General features: G+C 39.3%; 1 long non-coding RNA gene across 1 annotated transcript; it reads left to right on the forward strand.

Annotated features, from left to right (window-relative positions):
- The first annotated feature begins 1,396 nt into the window (after nucleotides 1–1,396).
- Nucleotides 1,397–21,199, forward strand: LOC121470458 (uncharacterized). Its single transcript, XR_005981412.2, has 4 exons — nucleotides 1,397–1,783; nucleotides 11,234–11,405; nucleotides 16,237–16,333; nucleotides 17,499–21,199. It is a non-coding gene; the product is annotated as an uncharacterized lncRNA (long non-coding RNA).
- The last annotated feature ends 3,305 nt before the right edge of the window (nucleotides 21,200–24,504 follow it).

Below are 24,504 nucleotides of genomic sequence, written 5' to 3' on the forward strand. Positions count from 1 at the left end.
CACTGAGATCAGATAAAAATTATTCTAGGATTTCCATGAATAACTTTTTGTTCCATACCACAGACAGATTAAATGTATAGCTTCCAGACTGACAATGTAGCCAAACCCTACAATTCATGGTAGGCTGCAGACAACTCATGATGTCTAAAAAAAATAATAAAATTTTTTGAAATGCTAAAATTCTGCACAATATCTGCTTGCACACTGCCAAAGGCCTTTCAGAAACAGTGTCAGTTCATTAAAACAATTTTTGCCTGGTAACATAATATGACACAAAGTCATTAATGCAGATATCAGTTTGAAATTTACAGGAAAATCAAAGATGCCTAAGATTATATTGATAAATAACCTAGCACTCTTGTTCCAGTTTATTCTCATATTTGCAGTTTAAATTAACTTCTATTGCTCTGTGAAGCTCTGTGTTTTTCACAGGTTTTAAGCTGTGGGTCTTATTGACATTGAGTTAACTCAAATATTTCCACAAGAAATAATAGTACAAGTCCTGAGAGTTTCCTTATACATAATGCAATTTGTTTAATATGGGCAGATTAAGGAGCTGATTCATCCAGGGATTTAAACACAGGAATAGGCTCATTTGAAGCCAGCAAGACTATCTAAATTGAGAAAACAAAGCAAAGTACTTAATATCTGGCATTGAGACCTAAAATAGAAATCCAGAAATAGATCTGTAACTGCAGTTCTCTAAAACTGTCAGCTAGATCATCAGAATTTGTCTTAATTAGGAACTAATATATTATTTGAAGCTGAGGATTTGCTTTTTTTCCCCTTTTTTGTAGTTTTTATAGTTTTTGATATAAATATTTTAAAAAGGAAATAAAAATCAAGTTTTAGGTAAAAGAAATGCCAGATCAACATCTGTCTCCCTGTGCCAACTGCCCAGAGCCCAGGGTAAGGGCAAAATGAAGACCACAGAGAAGAATTTGAGCAGCAGAATATACATTTATTCCCTTTTTCTACAAAATTACAGATGTCATTCAAGGGTAAATTACCTAAATATTATTCATTCTTATTCCTCAGATTCCGTAGAATTGACAAGCTATCAAATAAAATGGATCATTCTTTCTAAAAAATGGTATATTTGTAAAAACAGATGCAATAGTAGAATAGATTTAGAGCATTTAATTTCTTGCCTTTATTCTGATAAAAATTAAAAAAAAACTAAACAAACATAATTTTCCCCATCCTATAAGTCTACCTGAAACACTACTAGAAGTCAGATTTACTTTTAAGCTTTCCTTTTTTTTCACAGCCTCACTTGGAGTGTGTCTGCTCTGGGGAATCAAAGCGCAGCAGCATGGACCTCCAGTGTGTGCAGAATGCAGCTCAAGCTCTCGTGGACATGGATGAACTCACTTGGACACCAGGGACCCTTCATGAAAAACAAATGAAGCATCTCATGAGATCCATGCAGCATAGCTGGTGTATGCTTTTTCTTCAATTCACAGTTTATTTACATTTCTTATCCTCTATCACAGTGCTTGTCTAAGTGCATCAACAGTTCCCATGATGGTACAGTGGGAGGCATAATTCCCATTTGTTTGAGTTGTAGATTTCTTTTCAAAAAACTTCAAACACAGGACAATGAAAAAGAGCTACTACTTCCAGCACGTCACAAGGGAATACAGCAGCATCTATTGGAATATTCAACACAGCAGTGTGAATGCACAGTGGATGTATGCAGCTCTCAAAATCCCTGGAAAACAGATAAGCACAGTTCTGCTCTGGAGGAATATTTTTTGTGACTGGGGTGTCTCAGCATGTGGTAAGTCCATCACGCCTGGTTTTCTTTGGTCGAATTCCCATATTGCAACTATTTTTCCCTTTCCCAAACTAATTGTCTCATGTAAGGACCAGCTTTTGGTGGATAAGTCAATTTTTTTAATTATTATTTGAATCACTCTAAGGGTGCAGTTGTCAGGATGCATTGATAATCATTTTCTAGGGATTTAAAACTTTATTGTCATTGATGCAGCACCAAAGCAATGTGCAAATTCACTAATTTGCAGAGTCTATCAGTAAAGCCATGTAAAGGCTTTCAATGTCTCTTCTACATCCTCCAATTGCTTCTAAGCCTCTCTCTTAATTTCAATAATTGTTGTTGCTTCCTCTGCCTTGAGGAAGCAATTCTGGAATTGTCATTGACTTCCTCTAGAAAGCTGGTTGTTTCCAAGACACAAAATCTCATTTAAAAGCTGTGAACCATTCTCTGATACAATGAGTATTAGTAAAATTTCATTTTACTAATTTTTACTGTATTAAGTGTTAAGCAGCTACACAGTTCAAAATCAAATATCACAGAGGAACTGAACAAACATTTGGAGTCTCTCAGGCATTCAGGAACCATGAAATGAATATTCTATTTCTGTGACACCTGTGAGTTCCTTTTTAGGTATATTTGAGAATTTGTAAGTACACTGAAATTCTGTGATCTCAGATTCATATGCAGTACAAATACTGCTATTTTATTCTTTAGATTTACTGGTAGTTTTGGAAGAAAATAATCCAGGAACTGCAAATAGCAGGGAGGCAAATCAGCCAACCCACTGATCAAATCTGTAGATATAGCAAAGTATCCCTTTAATTTTTCATTAAATTTACTAAGGAAATTCACGAGCAGTATTAGAGCACATGGTAGAACACGTGGCCATCAGGCCCTACCGTATGGCCAAGCCATGACTTTACCCTATTAGCCATCTATGCAGAGGCTAAGTCAGGGCTGGAGTAACTCGCCGTGCTCCATGCTGGGGGGTTTGCAATCCAGACCAGAACTCTGCTGAAGTTTCTCTCCTGCCCCAGATGCACTGCAGTTATCAACTGTTCTAGGAGGCAGCGCTGCTGGTTAGGGGAGAAGCAGAACTCTGCCTATCCTTATGTGTGGAGCTTGTCAGGAAACAGAATTTTTTCTGAATTATCTGAAAGAAACATAGTTTTGGTTTCTAGAGATTACTTAGGGAAGATATTTGAACTTTTCTGAAAGGAAGAAATGCAAATGAGAGAGTTGAATCAGCTCAGGTTTGAAAAAATTGAAACTCATGAACGTGTAAACAAAAGTGATTATTCTGGTTGATTTGCACAACTATTCTTGCAAAAGTTAAATGTGCACAGACTTCTCCTCCCCCAAAACAAATAGGCTGGAGCTGAGATATTTATCTTCAACCCAGCTGATTTATCTCATTTATGTGTAAATGAGAAATAGTTGTTGTATCTTTACAGTTGGGGTATCTTTAAAGAGCAGTATATTCACTTATCTCAAACTCATCAGGTAGGTCCTAGACATTGAAGGCATTTGCAAGGGAGAATAATTGCTCACAGCTAAGGAATACAGACTTTTTCTGCAGTCATAATTTTGCATAGTATGTGTGCTCAGGGTACTGATTTATCCTGGTTAAAGCAGAAAATGAGCCTATTCAAACATTAGTACTACTGTAACTAGAAACCTACAACAGCCACCAGTCCTATCTCAAGTGTTAAATTCTCATTCTGGATTTCCTAAAAACCTTTCCTGTTCAAATACAGAGAAAAACAGGATAGATGGAAACATTTATTTTGGTGAATATATAACAAAACTAAAATAGGAAGTAAAAGGGAAGCAAAACAAAAGAAAGCATTCCTTGAGTTGAGGCTGTCAAACACCTTCTGTTGGCTTGTAAATGAAAGTTTATTCAGCTATTTTTTCTCCAATTAAATATTTGAGGTCTCCATAGCAACAGCTATTTTGCAAGATCCATGTATTTCATGATCTGGATATTGAGCATCTGAGTAAAGTGGAACAGGAAACGCTATAACCATATCACTTTTCAGAGTACTTTCTAGGGAAGGAAGCAGTACCTACTGCCACAGAGCAACAATTTTCTTGACAGTAATGCTAATTTTCAAAGTTCGGATTTTTTCTAAAGAAATTATGCATTTCCTTTTCTGTTCTTGTTGTTTTGTGTTGTATGACGTGAATTTTAAAAAATAGTTTTACATAAAAATTATAATAAAACCTAATTTTAGATTTTTTTAAAGTCATGATGTTACAAATCTAGCTTTTCAGCACGTCAAAGTGCTTTTCAAAACACTGAAGTCACTGCAGAGATACTAGGTTATAGGGGCTGAGGCAATCTGTTAGACACATTGGTAAAAGAAATTTTTAAAGTATTGTTTCTCTAGCATGGTTATTGGTCACAGCTCAGTAGGTGCTGTGCAATGGGAAGAATGCAGGAGCTACTTAGAAAATAATTTAAAAAGCTGTTTTGATAGTTATTTTTGTTGTCAATTATATGAGGACTGAGTACTACACCTCTCTGCACAGAGCCCGTTCTCATCTGGCAGAGCAGGAAGGAATAGAAGGAAAGGGTTAATCTAAGCCCTTCAGTTGTGGGGAAGACAGCTTTGGCATAAATCTTTGTACTACATCTGTATTTATAATTTAAACCCCACCCAATATTGTATCATAGAATGGCAGAATGGTCTGGGTTGGAAAGAGCACACGGGAATCATCTAGTTCTGTGCAAGAGCCTGGCCCTGTAAATCCAGTGGCAATATGAAACCTGATATAAATCTGCACCAGTGTAAAGAGGGAAGAGTAAACCGAAGCATGACTTTCTTAGATATGAAGCAAATGTATCTACCCTAGAGGAGATCTGTTATTTTATTTTTCCTTAAGCTAATTGGAGGTTTGTTTTGCATAGTCTCAGAATGGCAGTTTGGGCACTAATCCTGTCACACAGGTCACACAGACTTTAACAAGAGCATACCACACCTGAAAATACTCTGTAAATACTCTGTTCTGTGAGTGATGCTTCTTTCAAATTCATGCTTACCATAACTACCCAGCTAAATACAGGGAATTCAAGGAGACGATTAAAATGTCCTGTCTGGCAGGAATTGCTACAGGCATTTGTATTTACTGGATTATTCATCTCCATAAAGTACTTAATAGCTAAATAGTGTTTTCTATATTTTCAGAGATAGTATTCTCAAAGACACCTGATTTTCCAAAGGGAACAAAAAATGTAACTGAAACATTTCCATTAGGGAGAGGCTAGGACCCCCAGGGTGTTAATCCAGCTCTTTGAGAGGCTGAAAATCACAGGAAGCGAGCAAAGCACAAGGCATTGTCAAAGGTCTGGCAATTAATTTTCTTTTCTCTCCCTCACTGCATTTTACTAGCTTGTTATTTTAATGGTCATGTCCAACACAACAAAACAACCATGATATGTATTTGAGTTAGTCTTTACTATGTATAAGTTCCACAAGTCTTACCTTTAAAAAATATAAGATCTTTGGGCTACCCTTAGATACTGGACAGCTATATCTGTTTCTACAATAGTAAAAAAGAGTGGCAGTAGCTGATCAATTGATATCTAGACAAGGACAGCTTGTTAAGAAGAATTACTACAATGTTCATCATCATGAAGGACCCTTCAGTGCAGAGCTGTTTAAACTACCTCTGCAATGCTTCCTCAGCCAGCTTTTCTTACTCAATATGTTTACTCACTGATTATAAAGACTTGGCGGAATAAGGATTGTATAATCTGTATATTTAACCATGGAAACTGCCTTATTTATAATATTGTTGTTTATTCAGGTTGTCAGAAGTGTTAGTAACATGACAAATATTCCCACCCTGTAGCTATTAACACTTGGGTTAAAGAAAGCAAAAATCTGCAAAAACACCTGTGGGGGGGCTGTTACGATAAACTGAAGCCTAGATCATCAGGATATTGCTACAGGTAATGTCAGGTTTAATGTGAGTGTGATTCAGAAAGATTTGCACAGTGTGGCCAGCATTTGAAAGAATTTGCAGTTACCCAGCAGCACGTAGCTGAAAATCTCAGTGTTTTACAGCACACAGGCAGTTTTCTGCTCCTGGAAGTCACAACAGTGGAGTGACTCGTGCAGGAGATCAAAGCTCCCAAAGTCAGGACAGCAGAACCTCCATTTATAAATGAAAGGCAGCATAAGTTCTGGTGCTTTTTAGCTATGCAGCACAGATCCCATATGAGAGAAATACCTCTGGACCTACAATCTCTGCTATAATTTCTTATTAGTATCACCTTAGATTTTTTACTTCTCCAGTAATATTATTAGAAATAACCATAAAAGCAATAACATATATGCTCAGGGTTGGTACAGGCTTCAGACATTCAACAGTATACTTTTTGGGAGCATTTTTAATTCTTATCCAATTCTTATCCTAGTATTCACAATCCTTTTAGATATTCAAAGCTATTAGAATATTGCTTTTTCTTTTCTAGCTAAGGTTTAGTCATCTCCTGACAAAAAAAGTGTCGAGTAGACAATGTAAAGAAAGTTTGATCACTCCATCTCCTGCTCCACCACTCCACCTCTCTGGGCTAAAACTCCGAGCATTGCATGCCATATAAAAGAGATTACACTGCCTCCCTTTACGTTACCTCCCTGCTGCTTTTCTTTTTTTATGACTTCCCAGATTCCAAGTTATCCTTTACAACTCAAATTTGTCAATACAAATGCACTCAGGAAGCTGCATCAATGTGAAGTCAACAAGATACTATAATTAAGGATATATCTAGGCAAATCCTATAGCAGGATTTTAATGTAGCACGTTGGGAGTATAAACCTCCAGGACTCCAACTTAATTAAGGAAAAGAAAAAGTTATCTATTGTTTCATTATCATGAATCTATGCAGGACAGACCTCCTACAGAACTACTGGTGACTGGCTCTGGGTCAGCTCTTAGTTCCACCCAAGGAATCTTCCAGAGATCAATGCAGTCAGGACCATCAAAGCCAGGAAACAGTTCAGACTGGTGTATTTGTCCTCAACGTTTTGTGACTGCACGCTTATGTTTTGTCACTACATTTTATTTTTGCATAAACATTCCCTTTGGGCACCTGGATTTCACAGGAATGGGATCTTTTCAAAGTACATCATCCAAAGACCGTCATGCTTGCTTCAAACTGCTTGTAGATGAAACAGCAGCTGGATGAGAAGTACAATGAAGTGATAAATAGAGTAATGGGTAGATTATCTTTCATGCAGTAAGCAGCAGCAAGTTCTTTGTTAAAGGAAGGGTAGCAGTACTCTACGACAAACGATTCTTGATTTTACAAACTGCAGCCACTCCTCTGTGTCAACAAATCCTATTTGCCCTTCTCAAGGTGCCTGGGGACAGAAGATGAATAACATGTAAGCTAGAAGATATATGGGGTAAGCCATGGTTCTCTTTTTTTATTTTGCTCTGACTTTGATTTTAACAAATTTTTTTGCCTGGATCGGTGTATATATTTCTGTAATATATTGTTGAAGCTCAATGCTTTCTCTTCTGCAGTAAGGTGCAGTTTGACCTGTTGGCTTCTCCTTTCAATAGATGTTTATGTGAAAACCTCAAAACATCAGCTGCACAGCACTCCAAGATAAAATATCCCTTGATGAGAGAGACATGTAGCAATCATGCCTCATAAAGTATATGTTTCAATCCCTGAAACATCAGCATGGGTATACATTCTATGCTCTGAGAGGCCATCTCCTCATCTAGGTTTTGCTGTCTGCTTGCAGACTGATCTCATTTTGTTTATGAACTGTAAAGAAGGAAAAGGGAGTAAAGTAATTGTGACAGTGATAATTTGCAGCCCATGCTGGATAAGCCAGTCCTTTGGAGTTGTTGCTTTTGTGGTAGGCTAGGGAGAAGGCTGTAGGTGATGAAGCAGGGTTTCTGCTCCTGTAGATATTTGTTCATTTGGTGCCAGTTGAATGTTGGTCCTTTCATGCCATTAGTCTCTCTACAGCTTATCTGTTTCAGTGGGGAACAGTGACAGTGCAAAAATCTGAGTTTATATATCTCTATTTTGCAATTCGTTAAAGCTGAGAAATGAGGCTTCTGTGAATTGAAGTACTCAGATGCAGAATGCTTTCCAGCAGTTCATAAACCTGTCCCCTAGGGTTTCAGTGTTAGCCAAAAGAGGACATGCAGTTTTTTTATCTTGGATTCCCAGAAAATAAAACCACAACAAATATATTCTTTATTTCTGCATCATGGCATTTCAACAAAATATCCGTGTCATTTGTATCAACGTATAGAAAGTAATCTGCTTGTCTGTTGAGGTGGGATGATACTTAGTAATAGCCCTTGTCTCCGTGCTGCTGAGTAATTTAAATCATCTTTCTTTATTGATGGATAATGTGAAGACCTAAGAAAAATATCACTGTGCTGCACCTGAATTTTTTATAAATAAATAATAGAAATTGGGCTAATGATACTTTTTCTTACAGTAATTGCATCAATTAAAATAATGAAACACTGCAGGAGCTTCATTTCTAAAGTTCTTATTTAAAACCGAAAGAAATTCCTTGTGGGCCTAGGGCTCTCTCCCATGTGGTTTAAATAAATTTGGAACTCGGGAGGGTTTCAAAGCACTTATGCAACAGCAATTAGGTATTTAATTACTCCTTTCTATTAGATCCTGTTGTTAAATCCAGTTCATAATGCATGAACGTTCTGGGCTATCAATGCCGGAGCTTCAAACCATGCCAGACCAAACAACCTGCTTAGACAGAGGTCATTAATTGGAGCGTAACCCGTGTGGTATTTACATATATGTAATATGTAAACTCTAGTAATGGTGAGCTGAGGGAAGACGGGGGTGTTGGTGGCTCTGTGGTCCTAAAAGCAATTCCAGCTCAACCAGGCACTGCAGCTGATCAGCTCTTACATGCACTGGGTTTTGAGTCCATGAGTGTCAGGTAAGTGGCACTCCCAGGCTCACAAAAAGGGTTGCATAAATGGACTGTGGAACTTCTCCTAAAAATAACCTCTGACTTTGCAGAGTGCACCCCAAACACATCACCTTTCCTTCTGTGAGATAAAATACTCACCTTTAGCAAGTTCTAACATAGTTTACACCCTGAGGCCACTAACAACATAGGGCTCAGAAGTTAATATACTGACCAGTGCCACAAACTAAATTTTTAACTGAGTATTAACTGGAACATGGTACACTCTTTCCAGTAAATTAGGTTTGTATTGAATAAAATGGCTGACATGGAAGTAGCATGAATTTCTTAGTGAGTTTGCTTTAAATGTGCCTTAGGAGCTCAGTAACATAAATCATAGGACTTCCATTTTTTAATTTTTAATCTCAGCTTTTAATAGCTTCATAATTCACTGTTGTTTTTAATTACCATTCATATCTTCAACAACAAAAAAATGGGCTCAAAGAAAAAGAAATCAAGCATCAGAACATGGTTTTGATTTAGAAACATTCACAGTATTAAAATAGAATTGTTGCTCCTAGCTAAACTGTTTGAATTATACATTAATTCAATTCCTCTGGTTTCTGTGCTGCTATTTTGGAATATTTTTTCAACCATTGATTTACATTTTATGTTCAAGCTGAAATTCTACTTTTATATTTGAAGATATTAGGTCAGCTATATAATTTATTAATTCATCAGAGTAAACACCATATTCTACCACAAGTGTCTGATGTTGGCTGCTCACCAACCAGTAAGGGCCACAGGGACAATGAATCAGAACATTTCTGGGGTGTCTGCAGAAATCTAAGATTCAGGAAAGCAAATGTAAACCCCAGTGTGCTGTGGGTGAGAGCCAGCCAGGAGGCATGTCAAAGTCCAAATGGCATCCTGAGGCAAATATGCATGCTGCTAACTATGCCACTTGGGTTTATGGGAAGAAGTAAACTCATGATAAGACTTTGTCAGTCATTTGTTTTTCCAAATCTAAACTGCAGCTGATGTACCTTACAGTGCTATGGAAGCTAGAATGCATTGGAAAAATTCCTGATCCGCTTCACTGTGAGTACAGCCAAGACAAACTGTACATTGCAAATGAATAACTTGATTTAAATTTTGCATTTCCTCGAGTCCAGTAGTGCTGCACCTGCTTTCAGCTCACACTTGTATATTTTACAAGTAGCAAGATGCAAAGAGAAGCCTCCTTTTAATTTTTTGTCCCAACCAGAGTTCCCTTTAGCCCATCTCCCTGCTTTCCTGCTCTGGAGCTGGGCAGAAACCAGCATAGAGAAGGGTGAGGGAAGGTGCCACCCTGCACATCCAGAGGAGTCCCCACTGCCAAAACACTGGGACACGATCTCCACTGGAGCACCCAGTTTGGATCATTCTCCCTTGCAACACTCACTGCAGCTATCTTTGGATCAGACACTCAGCAGAGACTAAACACAACTGCTTCAATGTCAGGTGTTAATCATGATGGATTAATTAATTAGAAATTAAACTGCTGTCATCCCTCTTTGTTCCTTCTCATCAGGACATCTTCCTCCTTCATCTGCAGCAGAGTTCAGCTGAGGCAGAGCAGAATGCAGACATGTAGCTTGCACAGCTATAGTGGGAAGTAAATGTGGGTACATCTATGTATATACACAAAGACATATGTTTTAAATAGATGTACATACATAGATATATATACACACACGCTGAATAGTTGTCACTATAAATAAATAGTGTAAAGAAATGCAATATTTACAGATAAATTTAAATCACAAGCTCTCGCTGTCCAGAATCTAAAAAAAATATGTCTGTATTGCCACCTGCAGGATCTCTGTGTCCTTACCTGTGTGGATGGGATGTGTGTAGTGTCTCTGAGCAAAAGGGTTTAACTGTAGAGGAATGAAGTTCCTGGCATTGAGGTTATCATTAGGGGTAATTGGAATCAGATAATTGTGTAGTTACACCTTTTATCAGTCTTTGTACCAGAATAAATAGCTCCAAAGCCTGGACACTTTATTTATTTTTGTGCTCTAGAGATGATATGTCTGAGCTTCAAAATAAACTCCTGGGTGTCTCGTCTTGGTTAAAGAGGCAGGAGGGATGATGTTGGCAATGGAAGGGGTCAGAATTCAATGCTTCCTTTCAGCTTTTTTTCCTTTGATTTTGTCTTGTAGTTTCAGGTCCCTTCTAAGTTTTAGAGTTAGGAAAATGTGAAGAAAGCTCTCTTTTAAAGCCCAAGATTAATTCTAAAATTGAACCTGTTTCATTCACACCAAGGAGATTTAAAAGCCTGAAATAAAATCCTACTAAAGGCATTAAGTATTCTCATGCAGACTCTTCCCCCTTCCCCCTGCTGCCTGGCACCACCAAAGGGAAGAAATGGTTCCTTTCATGAAAATGATTCAAGTATGAGGCATAATATTCCTTGGAGTACAGAAAGCATGATCATCCCAGCATGGGCTGCACAAAGTGGACTCATCTTCCATTTATATATTTACAGGGACCTCACCAGTGCTGTCCTGAATGCACTGAGGGCTCTGCAGCCACGGTATTGCTGCAGTCTCCAGGATGTCAGGAAGGGTCAGAGCCCTCATCACATTGTCCTCACCTGAATGAAACAGCTTTGCCATTTCTCTGACACCCGATGAAGATCTGCCCCGAGGATGGTTCCGGTGTGTACCAAGGATGAGCAGTGGGGACCCATGGACATCTTTTCTTTACCAGGTGTGGAGCGGGTATTCTGAGTCCAGGAGCCTGGTTAATGGAGGGAGGCCATTAACAGAGCTGGTAAATGGGGCACGGAGCACCCTGAGCCTTTTCCAAGAAGGGAAACAAATGACTGCCATTTCCCAGAGCAGGCACAAAGCTTTGCAGGCCTGCCAGAAGTGCCACCAACCCAGCAGGGAACGCCTCAGCAGAAGCATTCAGCCATGCGAGCCGGGCCTTGCCCCGGCGGGCAGCCGGGACAGGCAACGCCTACAGCGGCTGGAGCAGAGTGCCACAGACAATGGTGCCAGCTCTGTCCCTGTCCCTGTCGCTGTCCCTGTCGCTGCCCCTGTCCCTGTCGCTGTCGCTGCCGCAGGGACAGCACCGCGGGCTGCCGAGCCTCAGCCCGGCCTTTCGGGCCCTGGCATTCCCCCGCCGGCCGCCCAGCCCCGCACCGGAGCAGCTCCTGCCTCAAACCACCACATTCTGCAGATTCCCGGTCTCCTGTGCCGCTGCATGGCCGCACGCAGAAATGCAGCTCTGCGGAGGAACCTCTGCGCTCTTTCCCAGTGGTAAAAACGAGGAGAAAAAGAAATAAAATTAAGGAGGCTGTAACAGCGACAGCAAAATGATGAGCAGGCACCACTTGGAATTACAAAAATTCCTGAACTCACACATAGAAAAATGTGTTCACGTGTCGGCTTTCCCATTATAACTTCTGTTGTATCTTATGTTCTTGCTTATGGCAATTAGCCTTTTAACAACCTCTCTTTCAGAAGAAGTAGCATTAGTTCCTGATCGTTAGTGAAACACTTATTTTCTGTATTGTTATGTCTGGACAGATGGCAGCCATTCCTAAATATGTCTTTATAGGACTAAAAATAATATTTTTAAAATCATGTTAGCTGAAGATAATGCTAAGTAAAGCAATATCACGTACTGTTATATTCTAATTCCCCAGAAAAGAGATGCCAGCAGCTGCAGCACAGTTGCTGAAGCATAGCATTTCTTCTTGTGTTAACCTAGACATTGGAAGGGGCAGCCAACCACAAAAGATGCTTCCCTCCAATTATTGTACTTATCTAGGAAATCATCTGAAAAGGGCCATCTGACAGGCAGGATGCCATCTTTCTATTGCTAAGCAACCCCTGATATCTTTTTTCAGGAGGTGTGATCAACTTCCTGAAGAGCACACAGCTGAATTTAAAGAAGCCTTTTTTCCTTCTATGTTTCTTTTATTCTCTCTCTCTCTCAATTTTTCAATTTTTTTTTTTTTTTTTTACTACACAAAACAACTAATGATGGTCCTATAATGACAAAAAAAAAAAAAAAAAAAAAAAAAAAGTACTGGGAAGAGCTTACTAGACAAAAGAGATGCAAAATCTGAGATGCAGACTGCAATCAATAAGACCAAGCTGACAATGGGCACAAATAACCTTCCACCATAGCTGACAATGATGCTAAAGAAAATAAATATACCATTCTATGCATAAAATTTGGCTTGGAGAGAAAAAGTGAGAGAAAAGTGAGAGGTAGACTACATCTTCTTTATATCATGCTTCCCATTCGATTCTACTTTCTTTCTTCTAGCTCTTATTTGGTAAAAATTTAACCTCTTAAACTCAATGGCCACTCAGCAGACATCATGCTATAAGTAAGGATATTCTTTCCCAGTCTCCCAACCTCAAGCACATACTGAAGATATAATCTAGCTTGAACATACTAGTGCTCAATTAAATCCATTGTCTCACACTTATCAGTAGCAATACAGAAATTTTCAGATACCCATACAGATGTTGAGTAGAAACAACTTCACTGAACAAGGTCAGAGCTGGAATTTAAAAATGCCCACACAGGATGTATTTGCAGTTATCTTTCCACTTGCAATTAGTACCTGGAGTGACTATGGCTTGAGTTTTACTGCTCTTTCTCTTTTTGTGAATGATGTAGCCAAAGCACCCATCAGTATAAGAGTGACTACCAGTGTGGTGGGCAAAGCAACCCTGAAATTATGGTCATTTTAAAGACAGTTTGAAAGTATATAACTGAGATACATTCATCAGGTCAATTAGGCAAAGAAATAATTAACATATCAGAGAAAGATGCAAGGGAAAATTCCTGGTGGGGAGGAATCTGTAAGGAACCAGAGGGGATTGTGGTGCAGGGTTCTCCCCTGTTGTGAATTGCCTTTATGGAACCACAATTTTCTCAACAAGGATCTCCCACAGGGGATAAAGAAATCTTCCTTTTGTAAAATACCTCAAAATAATTCAAGCTGTCTGCCAGTAATTAAATCCATTACACGAGCAACAGGTGGTAAAGCTGTAATTTTTTCACATCTGTTATCATTTTCATGAGTCAGTATGTATTCATTGCAAGAGCTGGGAAAACCACAGAGCAGAGAGGGCTGGGTTGATGGCTGTCATCCAGGCAGCTGCTGTGCTCACTCCTGTAGTTATCTGAAGAGCAGAGCAGAGGGGATGTGAGAATATCTGGTAGTCAGGAAGGGATTTGGGCAGGATTCCAAAGGGTAGGAAGGCAGGGATCTAAAAGGGAGTGAAAAGATTTCATAGGTTCTTTATAGAGAAGAGCAAAAAAGAAAAAGGGAACCTTGGTTGTGCTTAAAGCATTACCTTGATATACTTTCCTTAACACAGACTTTCTGTGTGGCCTGGAATATATTCCTTGGTTGTTCTGGCTTAGTAAATTTAAAAACTAAAATCCCCGGGAAATTTAACAGTCAGTGAGGACAACAGACATAGGACAGCTCACAGGTATGTGAGTGAATTTACCTCAGTCTTCAAATCACAATGCATTTATGCAAACTAGCTGCTGGGAATAGTGTGCCGTGATGAAGAGGTCTGGGTATGTTGCAAGAAGAATTCTGTTGAAGAGCTTACTAAGACTGAAAACTACTTTTAATGCAAAGAACACATGGAATGGCCCCAGCTCTGGGTTGCTCAGTAATGCAGCAGGTTGCACATATTACTGCTATATAAGAGTAGGAAAGAATCCTGCTACTGGGATGTGCAGTGTCCTCACTACTCTGGAGAGCAGCTGAAGCTTTTTGCTGTACTTCAGGATTCTTGACTTCCCAAGAACATTTTCCACTCCTTTTCCACCTTCCTCCAAACACCACACCTTCGTTAACTCAGAGGGGAAAGGCTCTGTAATTTTAGCTGTCTTTTCCTTTACTGAATGCTGGCAATAAGTGTTTATGGAGAGATGAGAGAAGTTCACAATCAATTTACATCCAACAGCAGTGACACAAAGTTTCAGGTTTTGTTTAGGACATGTTGCCTTTACACCTCTCCTCAAAGACTGGTTTCTTCTCTAGTAGTGCCTTGCATAGCAGTATTAAGGATACTTATTATTGCATTGAGCTACAGTTTTGTAGTGAGTAAATAATTGTTCAATTAAGGAATCTTTTAAAAGCCAGTTTAGAACAAAAATATATGTAATTGAGTTATTGCTGGAGGAATTTCTTTAATTATATCTTGTTCCATGGCAATGAATAGATTACTGTAATTCTTTTTAAAGAATCATCATTTAACTCTACTGCAATTTGAACTAACAAAATTTTGCAGGTTGTTTAATGTTAATAGCTATCCTTAAGCTGAGGCTACTTGGCTGTGATCCATGGCAAGAGGCAGGGTTTATCCAGCAGATATTTGCTTTTCTAGAAGCTCTCCCTTGGGCAGAGCCACAGATCACTCAACTCCTAACCACATCCTCATGGAATTTTGTTACTGTATACTCCCATGTGGACAAAAGACCACATATTTTCTTAATTAATAAAATAAGACACAGGAAATTAATGACCCTTAAACTGTCTGAACCTCAAAACAATTATTGTGGAGTGCAGACCGAGTCAGTCCAGGCATCCTTCCCACCCTCTTCTTCCTCCCTTTTATATCCTTGACTTTGGAACTGGCCCCCAACTCAGCCATTCTTGCCCAAAGGCATCCGAGAAGTGCTCAAGGTCCACAGACACCAGAGCATCACCACAGATCCTGGTGTGAATGCCCTTTCCAGCTGTGGGTAACTGACACCTCTGCCAAGGCAGCAGCAGGGCCTCCAAGCAGCCTCATCTCATTATTCCAAGGGGAAAATAAGCAGGAGAAAGGAGGGACTCCCTGATGTCTAGTTCTCCCATTCTCAAAAAGTGGATAACTAGCCCTTATTTTGTGGAAGAGTATTTGCCCACAGAACACCAAAGTCATGATTCAAGTGTGGTTCTTTACTGAAACAATTAACTTCTGTTTCATGTGATGGCACTGACTGATACAGGAAGTCTCCAGGTCTGCAAAGGAATGAACCAAAGCACATTTAATCAGTTTTGGGGACGGGTAGGCTCTTATGATGGATTTAGTCTTCCTGAGAAGTCATTGAATGTTGCTCAGTGATTCACTGACTGCTGGCCAGAGCACTCTTTCTAAGTGATTTATCTGAATCCTTTTCAAATCCTTCCCTTTATTAACATTTCAGCAGTTCCTTTCTATGTGAATTCATGGTAGTTCTGTGTTTCTCAGGAAGACTGTAGGAAAATGGTTTCAAATACGATGATTACATATTGAGCAGATGAGCTGCCTCGGGTTTATGTCACAGCCCATCTGCCTGTTTGAAACAGGCTTCCTGCACTGTGCCATTTCCTCTCCATCGGGCAGGCAGGGAAAAAGACTGCTCATGCTGCATCTTCATTCTGTTTGACCTTTCTAGAGTGTTATTTCACACACACGCACTAAAGTTTGCATTCCCTTCTGTAAATGTAATTTTAATCTCATTCTATTTTGGCAGCAGATACCGTTGCAACAAAATCTGTTCATTCTTTATCCCACTATCTTCATTGTGGAAGCTGAAATACAACATGTCAGCTGGAGAAGGGCAGCCTAAGGTAAGCTTGGGGCACACACTTCAAGGCTGGATCCCACAGAGATCTGAACTGTAGTGAAAATCAGAAATGTATAGGTCTTGGTTCTGTGTTCAGCACTGAAGAACATATATACTTGAGTTTGGGCTGGGTCAGACTGCAATTTAAAGTGGAGTTTGATCAATTCCCTTCATCAGGCTCCCATTCACTGTGAGTATTGAAAACTAAAATATTTTCCCCAGAGGTTTTACGTTTTACTTACTCTTATTCCTACTAGTCTGGGTGAATACTTTGCATTAAGATGAACCAGCCACAAGGTGTCAATGTAGTGTAGCAGATTCTCAGTAAGGGTTTGTTACTACAGCATCCTTTGACTTTCAGTGCAATTAAAATCTGCCTTCTGATAGCGTATTTTTATCACTAATTGCGAAAATTCTGGTCAGATCACATTTTCTGTACCTGATTAATCAGTGAAGCCTTCTCATGTTATGATTGCCAGGGTGTGAAGAGAAAAATCAGTATAAACGACTGAAGTAAATGATGTGACAAGTCACATCTGCTGTAGAACTGTTTTAGAAGGAAAGGCTGACAAAGTGGGATGTGGACTGGTAGAGATAAATTAATTCTTGTCAAAATATCAAAAGTGACCGTAAACAAAAAAAACACAATATGGGAATTCACTTTTCACAGTAAGGAGTCAAAATATCTGAGTGAACTGGTGTGTGTTTATAAAGCCCCAGTTACACCCATTTATAAGAGGTATAGTGACAGATGAGACCAGATAGAGATGGAAAAGCAATATTGCAGATTATTTTGTGTTTTATAGACATAAATTATTGTGTGTCATTAAATATAAAAACAAATCCCTCAAAAGAACCAGAGCTAAAGCTGAGGTCTGAATTACAAGGGACATGGAAGCAAATTGGTTTTGTACCTCAATAGGGGGCTTGGATCTAGGGAGGAAGGGCCTGTCAGAAATGAGAATAAAAGGCTGTTAGGAAAATTACCCCTGGAATTGTGAATATTATCTCTTTGAAGTATGCTTAATGGATTTGGGCTAAGAATTTTCAAAGAGGTTAAGGACTTAGCTCCCATTGAATGTCAGTGGCTTTCGGACACTTTACTGCCATAGTCTGCTTTGAAAACCCCAGCTTAGAATATTAATTTTAATGTACCCTTTTCTCTACAGTAGGAGGGAGTGGATCCATGACAGAGAAAAGAACAGAGAAACTACAAAAGAAAGTAAGTTTCTTTGTATGAAATTCTTTCTTTATAAATGATTGTACGTTACCTAATCTACTCAGGCAAGTACAAAAGTACGTAAAATAGGTGGGTGAGCAGAGGATATTACATTATGTGACATCCTTCACTTGTGTTAATGACCCTCTGATTGTGCTTTGCACAAAGTGGAGAGCACTGGTTAGCAGATAATACCAAGAAAATATATCCTTGGGTACATTTCTTAAAAGGACAAAGGGAAGACAGAGCCTGTTTATGCAAAGAGCTGGTTTTCTCAGGTTCTAAACCAGCTGTGATACCATGCTGTCCTTTGAGGGATATTTTATTGGGCAACAGATCAGCGTCACAGGACAAAAGAGCAGCAGCAATGGATGCATCATATTCCCTGGAGCTCCCTGGGGGCAGGTTGGGACAATGGTTAGAAAAACTGCAAGGTCTGTGGGAATAGAACTCTTGCTGTTCTTGTGCTTTTCTCTTTTGCATTTTCTTTTCATATCATATATCTTAATGAGAGGAATGACCCCCTCACAATACTGGTGCTATGGTAAATAAAATGCTACAGGGAAGCTTTAAGCTCTTCAGAATGAAAATATGTTGAAAAAATGGGTTTGCATCACAAGGGTGGCAACTAAATATGATGAAAAAGCCAGCAGAGAAATCACTGTTAGCCCCACCTTACTTTCAAAGACTGATATTCAAGTGGAGACAAGAGAATATCCTGGCTCCCCTTTAGTGGTATAGTGACACTGATTTTTAATACTCTTTTAATTTTATCTCTTGAAAGGAACACAAATCTGAACATTCTTTTTCTTGAAATAAACTGGACAAAAACTAAAACAAATTGGCCATGATGCAGGTGTATTCGGTTTATAATATAGTGTTTGGGTTTTGGGGTTTTTTTAATTGCTGTTATGCTAAAGAAAAGTGTTAGTTTAGACAAGTGCTGTTGGAAGGGTACAAGTACAGAAGTGAGGTTGATTGGCAGCTCATTTTAGGAATTGGAGAATGAATGCTGAAAGAAAAGACATATGCCAGGGCTGGGATGTAAGAGAATCCTAGTGAATACATTATTTCAACAGAAGCTTGTCACATCCAGATTTTCACTATTACTACTGGTGTAAATAGCAAAAAGGTTTCTTTTAATTAAAAAATCTCAGGCCTACAATAACCACAGTAATTGGTTCCTATGACTGAAGTGCTTCTTCCTAAATAAGAGCACAAATTGAAGGTTTAGATCTGTGTAAATGCAAAATTATAGTCTGTACAAAACCAACCAATTCCTCTCCAGATAAATGCACAGGTTTCAAAAGTGTGTATCCGAGTCAAGCTGTCACCAAGCCCATCTGTTCTCTCTGCATCTGAAAAATGAACACCTTTTCACAGCAGAGAAAGCACTGAATATGTGGCACCTCTTGTCTGGGTTTTGACTCGTTTTATCCAGCCTGGACAAAGTTAACCAGTATGTTAGATGATGATGCTAATATCTTTCTTTCATACTAAGACTGTGTGACACTCAGACATGCCCAAGACAGAGAAGCTAAATATTCCCTGAGCATCAATAAAGGGATTATAATATAGCAGAAAGAAATGAGAACAATTCCTGATATAAAAGCTAAGTAATGCATCATAATTATCTGTTATATCCAACCTGCTCTCCCTCCTGCCTGCTTGAGGCACATACAGTCTGCTCATGTTTGTCTACAAAAAAATTAATCTTCAGGATATTGATCAGCCTCCTCCCAGTCTTTCAGGGCTGCTCAGGATATTCTTAACGTTGCTACATGAACATGGTAGTTTTGTTACTACTATGCTTAGGAGTCATTTCCTGGACAATTATTTTAGTTTTTGGCTAAATTGAAATTGAGAGTTCCTGCCATGTTGCATTTACAATCACAGAGATAACACATGGTTCCATGAAGCAGGAGCATCACACAGAAACCATGAGCCAATGTTTGGTCAGTGTAGATGGCAACAGCCCTCATGCACTGGGAAATAAACTGCCACCAAACCCCTGGTAAGGAGAGCAGAGCTTTAGTGAAGGAGTGAAAGGAAGATGTTTTTGTGACTTTGTGGCTTCATTGAGCCTCACTGGCCATTTGGAAAGAAAGCACAAGAATACTTGTGAGAAAACCTAGCAGCTGAAAGAATCAGAAAAAAACTAGGTCTGCCATCCATGAGGGGTGTTTGTGCTTTTCTGCCTTAGGACCCAGGTCTGTAGCATCTCGAAAGAACAGACCTTCTATTGAAATGACATGAAGTGGAGAATTTCCCAACTTGCACGTCCTGTGCTACTTCACACACTAGCTTTGTGCCTTTTAGCATTTAACAGGAGTCAGCAATGAGGAAATTAATTTAACTTCCACTTTAACTACCTACTCCAGACTTTGAGCTGTCCTAGGCTTCCCCCAGCTTGGAGTGTTTGGTTTAAGAACAACTCTCTCAAAGCAGAACGCCCACTCATTAGGATGCTTTCATTCAATAGGATGCTTTCTTCACAGATTTTAATGTTTTGGCAGCTCAGCCAAACACAGATCAGATGTGGGTGGCACTATTTAGTGTCTGAATCATCTAAGGAGGTTTAGGAGAACATTGTCTTCTGCTGAATAGTGTTACTCAAATTGTAACCTTAAGATCTCAGAGACCTTCTTGCAGCAAAGCCACTTGAATGATTTTGTGTCTGTCAGCATCTGTAGACAAAGTACACAAGAAAGGGGCTGTTTACAATTTCTTTCTGTTCATATTCTTTCAGACATTTTCTACAATACCTGACTTACAGCATCATTTATAGTTTTAATGTGGAGTAGTCCTTAGAGAGACCAGGGAATAATTCCTGTGGTTATGTTGTAAAGATAACTAAATATGCAACGAAAACTAGGAAATGAGTATTTGCTGTTGGTTGGATCTCAGCACAGACTTTGATACCATTGGGTATAGCATTATTCCTCTCAAATTGGCAAAAGGACTGTGAAGGTAACTCAAAGACTTCTTTAATTTGGCTATATTATGAATAGTTAGTTCACTTTCTTCCTCTTCACTTGAGTTCTCCAAGGCATATTCTGAGTACCTACAGCTGCAGCTGATTAGTCCTCAATCTCCTTCCTTAAAAATGCCATTTTTCTTGGTTTTAATTTCTTCTTCCTATTAGAAAAACCTGCTTTAAGAAACTTGGTTCTTAATGCCTTGTGCTAGTGCAGCCATTGGTAGCTGTGCAGCACACATCTGAGACGTTGTCATTTGGCCTCTCTTGCATTTCCTGCTAGTCACACAGTCCTGGAGCATGAGGGGATATAGGTCATCCTAGCAAGGAATAATACTTACAGCAGGATGCTGGTGCAAAGACCAGGGGAGTCTGAGTGTTGCCCCTCTGCTGATATGTACCCTGAGAAGCAGAGGAGACAGAGGGATAAAAAGCATTTTTACTGTTATGTACACAGAATAGCACACATGCCATATTTTGAGGGTACTTCATTTTGAAATTCTTGCTATAGTGTGGAACTGCTAGTGAGAGTTAGGGAGAATAGCTCTTTGCAAGTGCAAACACAGCCCTTCCTTGGCAACACACTGGTTGTCTGCAGTAACAGAGCTCTGTGACCCCAGTGCACACCACCTTCACCTCCTGACCAGGAGAAAAATGATCAAAAACTGTTGTTCCTGAAGGCATCTTTGAGAACCCTGCCAGACTTGGTGTCATTAACCATGAGTCACAATCTGATAATGCAATTTAAGATATTGAATCATATCCTCAACTTGTGATTCATTACGGGATTTAAATGCCAGAAGTGGCGTCTTGGACTCTATTCCAAAATATATGAGTTCAGAGACACTTCCAAAATAAGCAAGTGACTATGAGCCATAAATTCAGTTCACCTCAACCACTAATAGTGCCCAGAAAGATTATCCTGTAGCTTTTCTGGCAAGGACAAGGTAATAAACATTCCCCATGTTCTCCCCCTGCCCTTCCCCCACCTCCCCCACCCCATTTCACTCCCTATTTCACTTCAAGGATGCCAAAATTAAATTTTCAGCATCATCAGGAGTGCTAATTCTTTGTCAGACAAAGAGAGGTAAAGTGACCTTACAGATTTCATTACCCAATGTTGTAAAACTCCATCTCTGAAGGCACAACCTGTGGATAATAATGGCAAAGCATGTGTGATCTGCCCCTCATCTGCTCTGGAGGGAACAAGAGCACTTGAAGAAAGGGCTTCTCCAGAGCAGATCTGACAGAGCATGGGGTATGTGCATGGTCAAAGTACTTCCTTCATCTCTTAGGGATAAAATACTATTTGCTGGAAAGCCCATTGGATGCAATATCTCCTTCAGAGCAATATTCCTGAGTTTTGTTTATTGATAAACACCAACACACTCTTGACCCCTATAAAGAAAAGTCATCCATCTTTTGGAGCTGGTAGAAGTGCTGTTTTGAATAGATGGTCTCTTACTACAGCTACAACATACTACAACAGTGTTTGGGCCTGTGTTCAACAATAGATAAATTAAAAATCACACTCCTTATGTCTGCCATTGCAACTTTTCACCTGCTGGAAAACCTGTATTTGTATCTGCTCTGTGCAGTTCCTCTGAGTTGCATTGTTTTTATTTAAACTTTTTCTATTTTTGATAGGCACTCAGGTTACTGTATGCCTTTAGGACATAGATTCCCACAACACTGTTTCCTTTTTTAACAGCTCCAGTAATGACCCCCAATTACTCAACCTTGTATGCAGTCATGGAGTACAAGAGTTCCACTAATTTCACCAAGTCTTGTTGACAGGGACTCATTTATCAAACAGCAAACAAGCAGAAAGTCCAAATACTAAAGGTGGACAATCACATCAGAAATTAGGTCATCTGTACATGCCCATAAGTCACAAAGAACATGCATAAACCATGGAGATGATACTTGAGATCAGAAACTCACAGTCCTTAACAATTAATACTCCAAAGGTGATCATTGCAGAGTTGTTTTAAGAACCCTCAGTGACTGTTGCTTTACAGAAATGTGGGTTATTTTAGAATTGTAAATTGATCTTGAACATATTCTAATACTGACATATAAATACAGAGTTTTTTTAGAAGAAATCTGAGCAAAATCATGTGGGAGCTTAATTGTGAAGTAGATAAATATTCTTGCTAAAAGAAGATTTCCTTTTTTTTACTCTCTGATTAATATTTTTAATCTGTATGGGGCATCTACTTACATCACTGGGTTGTATTAACTGGTTATTAATACCTGTTAAAGAAATGCAGGACTTGATACAGAGCCAAATCCACTGGATGTCAATATGATTAAAGACTCAACCTTGAAGCAGCTGCAGTTACTCTTTCTCTTACAACTCAGTGTAAGTAAAATCCCAATGGCTTGACAGCAGTTACTCTCAATTTAGGCATGTGGTTGTGAATGGACAGTCAAGCATAGCAAGTGTTATGCACAACTTAAACAAATAAAACTGAATAAACCTAACAGACTTTTCCAAAACACCATATGACAACAGGGAGAACTGTTTGAATCAAAGCAAAATTTCAATTCTGCCCAACTGGCACCCTTGCAAATAGCTTCTGATTATTATAAAGCAAGAAGTAAAGATAAAATGATAGTTCATAGGATGTATTAACAAAGGTAAAGCAAATTCATAGTGTCAGCATCAAAGCAGCTTAGAAACACAAACTTGAATACCTTTATTTTTGCACTACTTCAGACAGAACAGTCAGCCCCTGACTGAAATATCCACCTTGCAGCAGGTGTTGGGGCTCAGACCCAATACGGTGTTTGTGAAACACTGCAGAGGGAAAGGAATTTCCAGAAAATCTGGGTAACAAGAGGTTTAGCACAAAGGGGGAGGATTAATTGCCATGTCATTTGAAGGACCTGGATGGATCATAGTCCACTCTCAAGAAGGTAACATCATTACCAAGGAGAATTTGGGGAATAGAGAAGGTATTGCTAATGAGCTCACATTAACTGAGCTTAGCTCCAGAAAGCACAGCAACATCAGGTAAAAGTGCCATTCGGGAATCAGGGTCTGACTGGTACAGAATAGGTGAGCCTGTGTGAGGTATCAATGCTCATAGGAAAATTCCCTGAAAAGGAAGGGAGATTGAGGCACTTCTATTCTGGAAAAGTTTTGAAAACACACCAGGAGGATAGTAGTATCCCCCAGTTTAATGAGATGGAGACATTCACCAGGAGTTTTGACAGAACAGCAACTTCCCCCAAGCCAAATGCAGCAGTGCTTGTTCAAAATGTCCAAGAGTAGCACATTAATGAGATTTGGTAATTCACATAATTATTTCTTCTCACAGCACGAGCAATAACTGTTTAGTTACCTTTCCAGGGGTCCTGCCTGCAATTAGCTCACCCAAATGTTGACCTATAAATAACTGCCAGAAGGAGCTTTCTGACAAAGGATCTCAAAGCACTGGCCAGCAGGTGAGTGAAGCCTGGTTTAGACTGTCCTTAGGCACTGCTGACAGGTGACAGACTGCAGAAGAAAAAAGATTATGCACTGAGATATGGAGGCTCCTAAAGGCTTGAGCTAGAGTTACACCCATTAATCAGGTTAGTTATACAATGTTATCAGCTCTTAAAATACAGAGCTCTGACTTCAGATAAAAACTGTAAAATTAACTGAGTGAGTGACCTGGAAGTGCAGTGGCTTGTGACTTGTCTCCCACTGCTCTCCCCTTCTTCCATGAAGTACATGGTCCAGGTGTGCTGCTTATTGCTTTCCACTAATAGCAATTGCTGGCACCCAGCATTGCCCTGCACACTGTGGGGTTCCTTTCCCATTCTTCTTAATTAATTTCCTTTTCTACCTAATTAACATCATTTTGTTCTGATAGGAAAGTCTAGGGAAAATGCCTTGTGCTAAATTGCATATTTTCTTAGATTTCACCCAAAGTTTATCAGCATACAAAAGTTTTTTTTCCTTGTAACTCTCAGTGAGAATTCCCTA

Source organism: Taeniopygia guttata, chromosome 9 (genome assembly GCF_048771995.1).
Source record: "Taeniopygia guttata chromosome 9, bTaeGut7.mat, whole genome shotgun sequence".
Classification (NCBI taxonomy): domain Eukaryota; kingdom Metazoa; phylum Chordata; class Aves; order Passeriformes; family Estrildidae; genus Taeniopygia; species Taeniopygia guttata.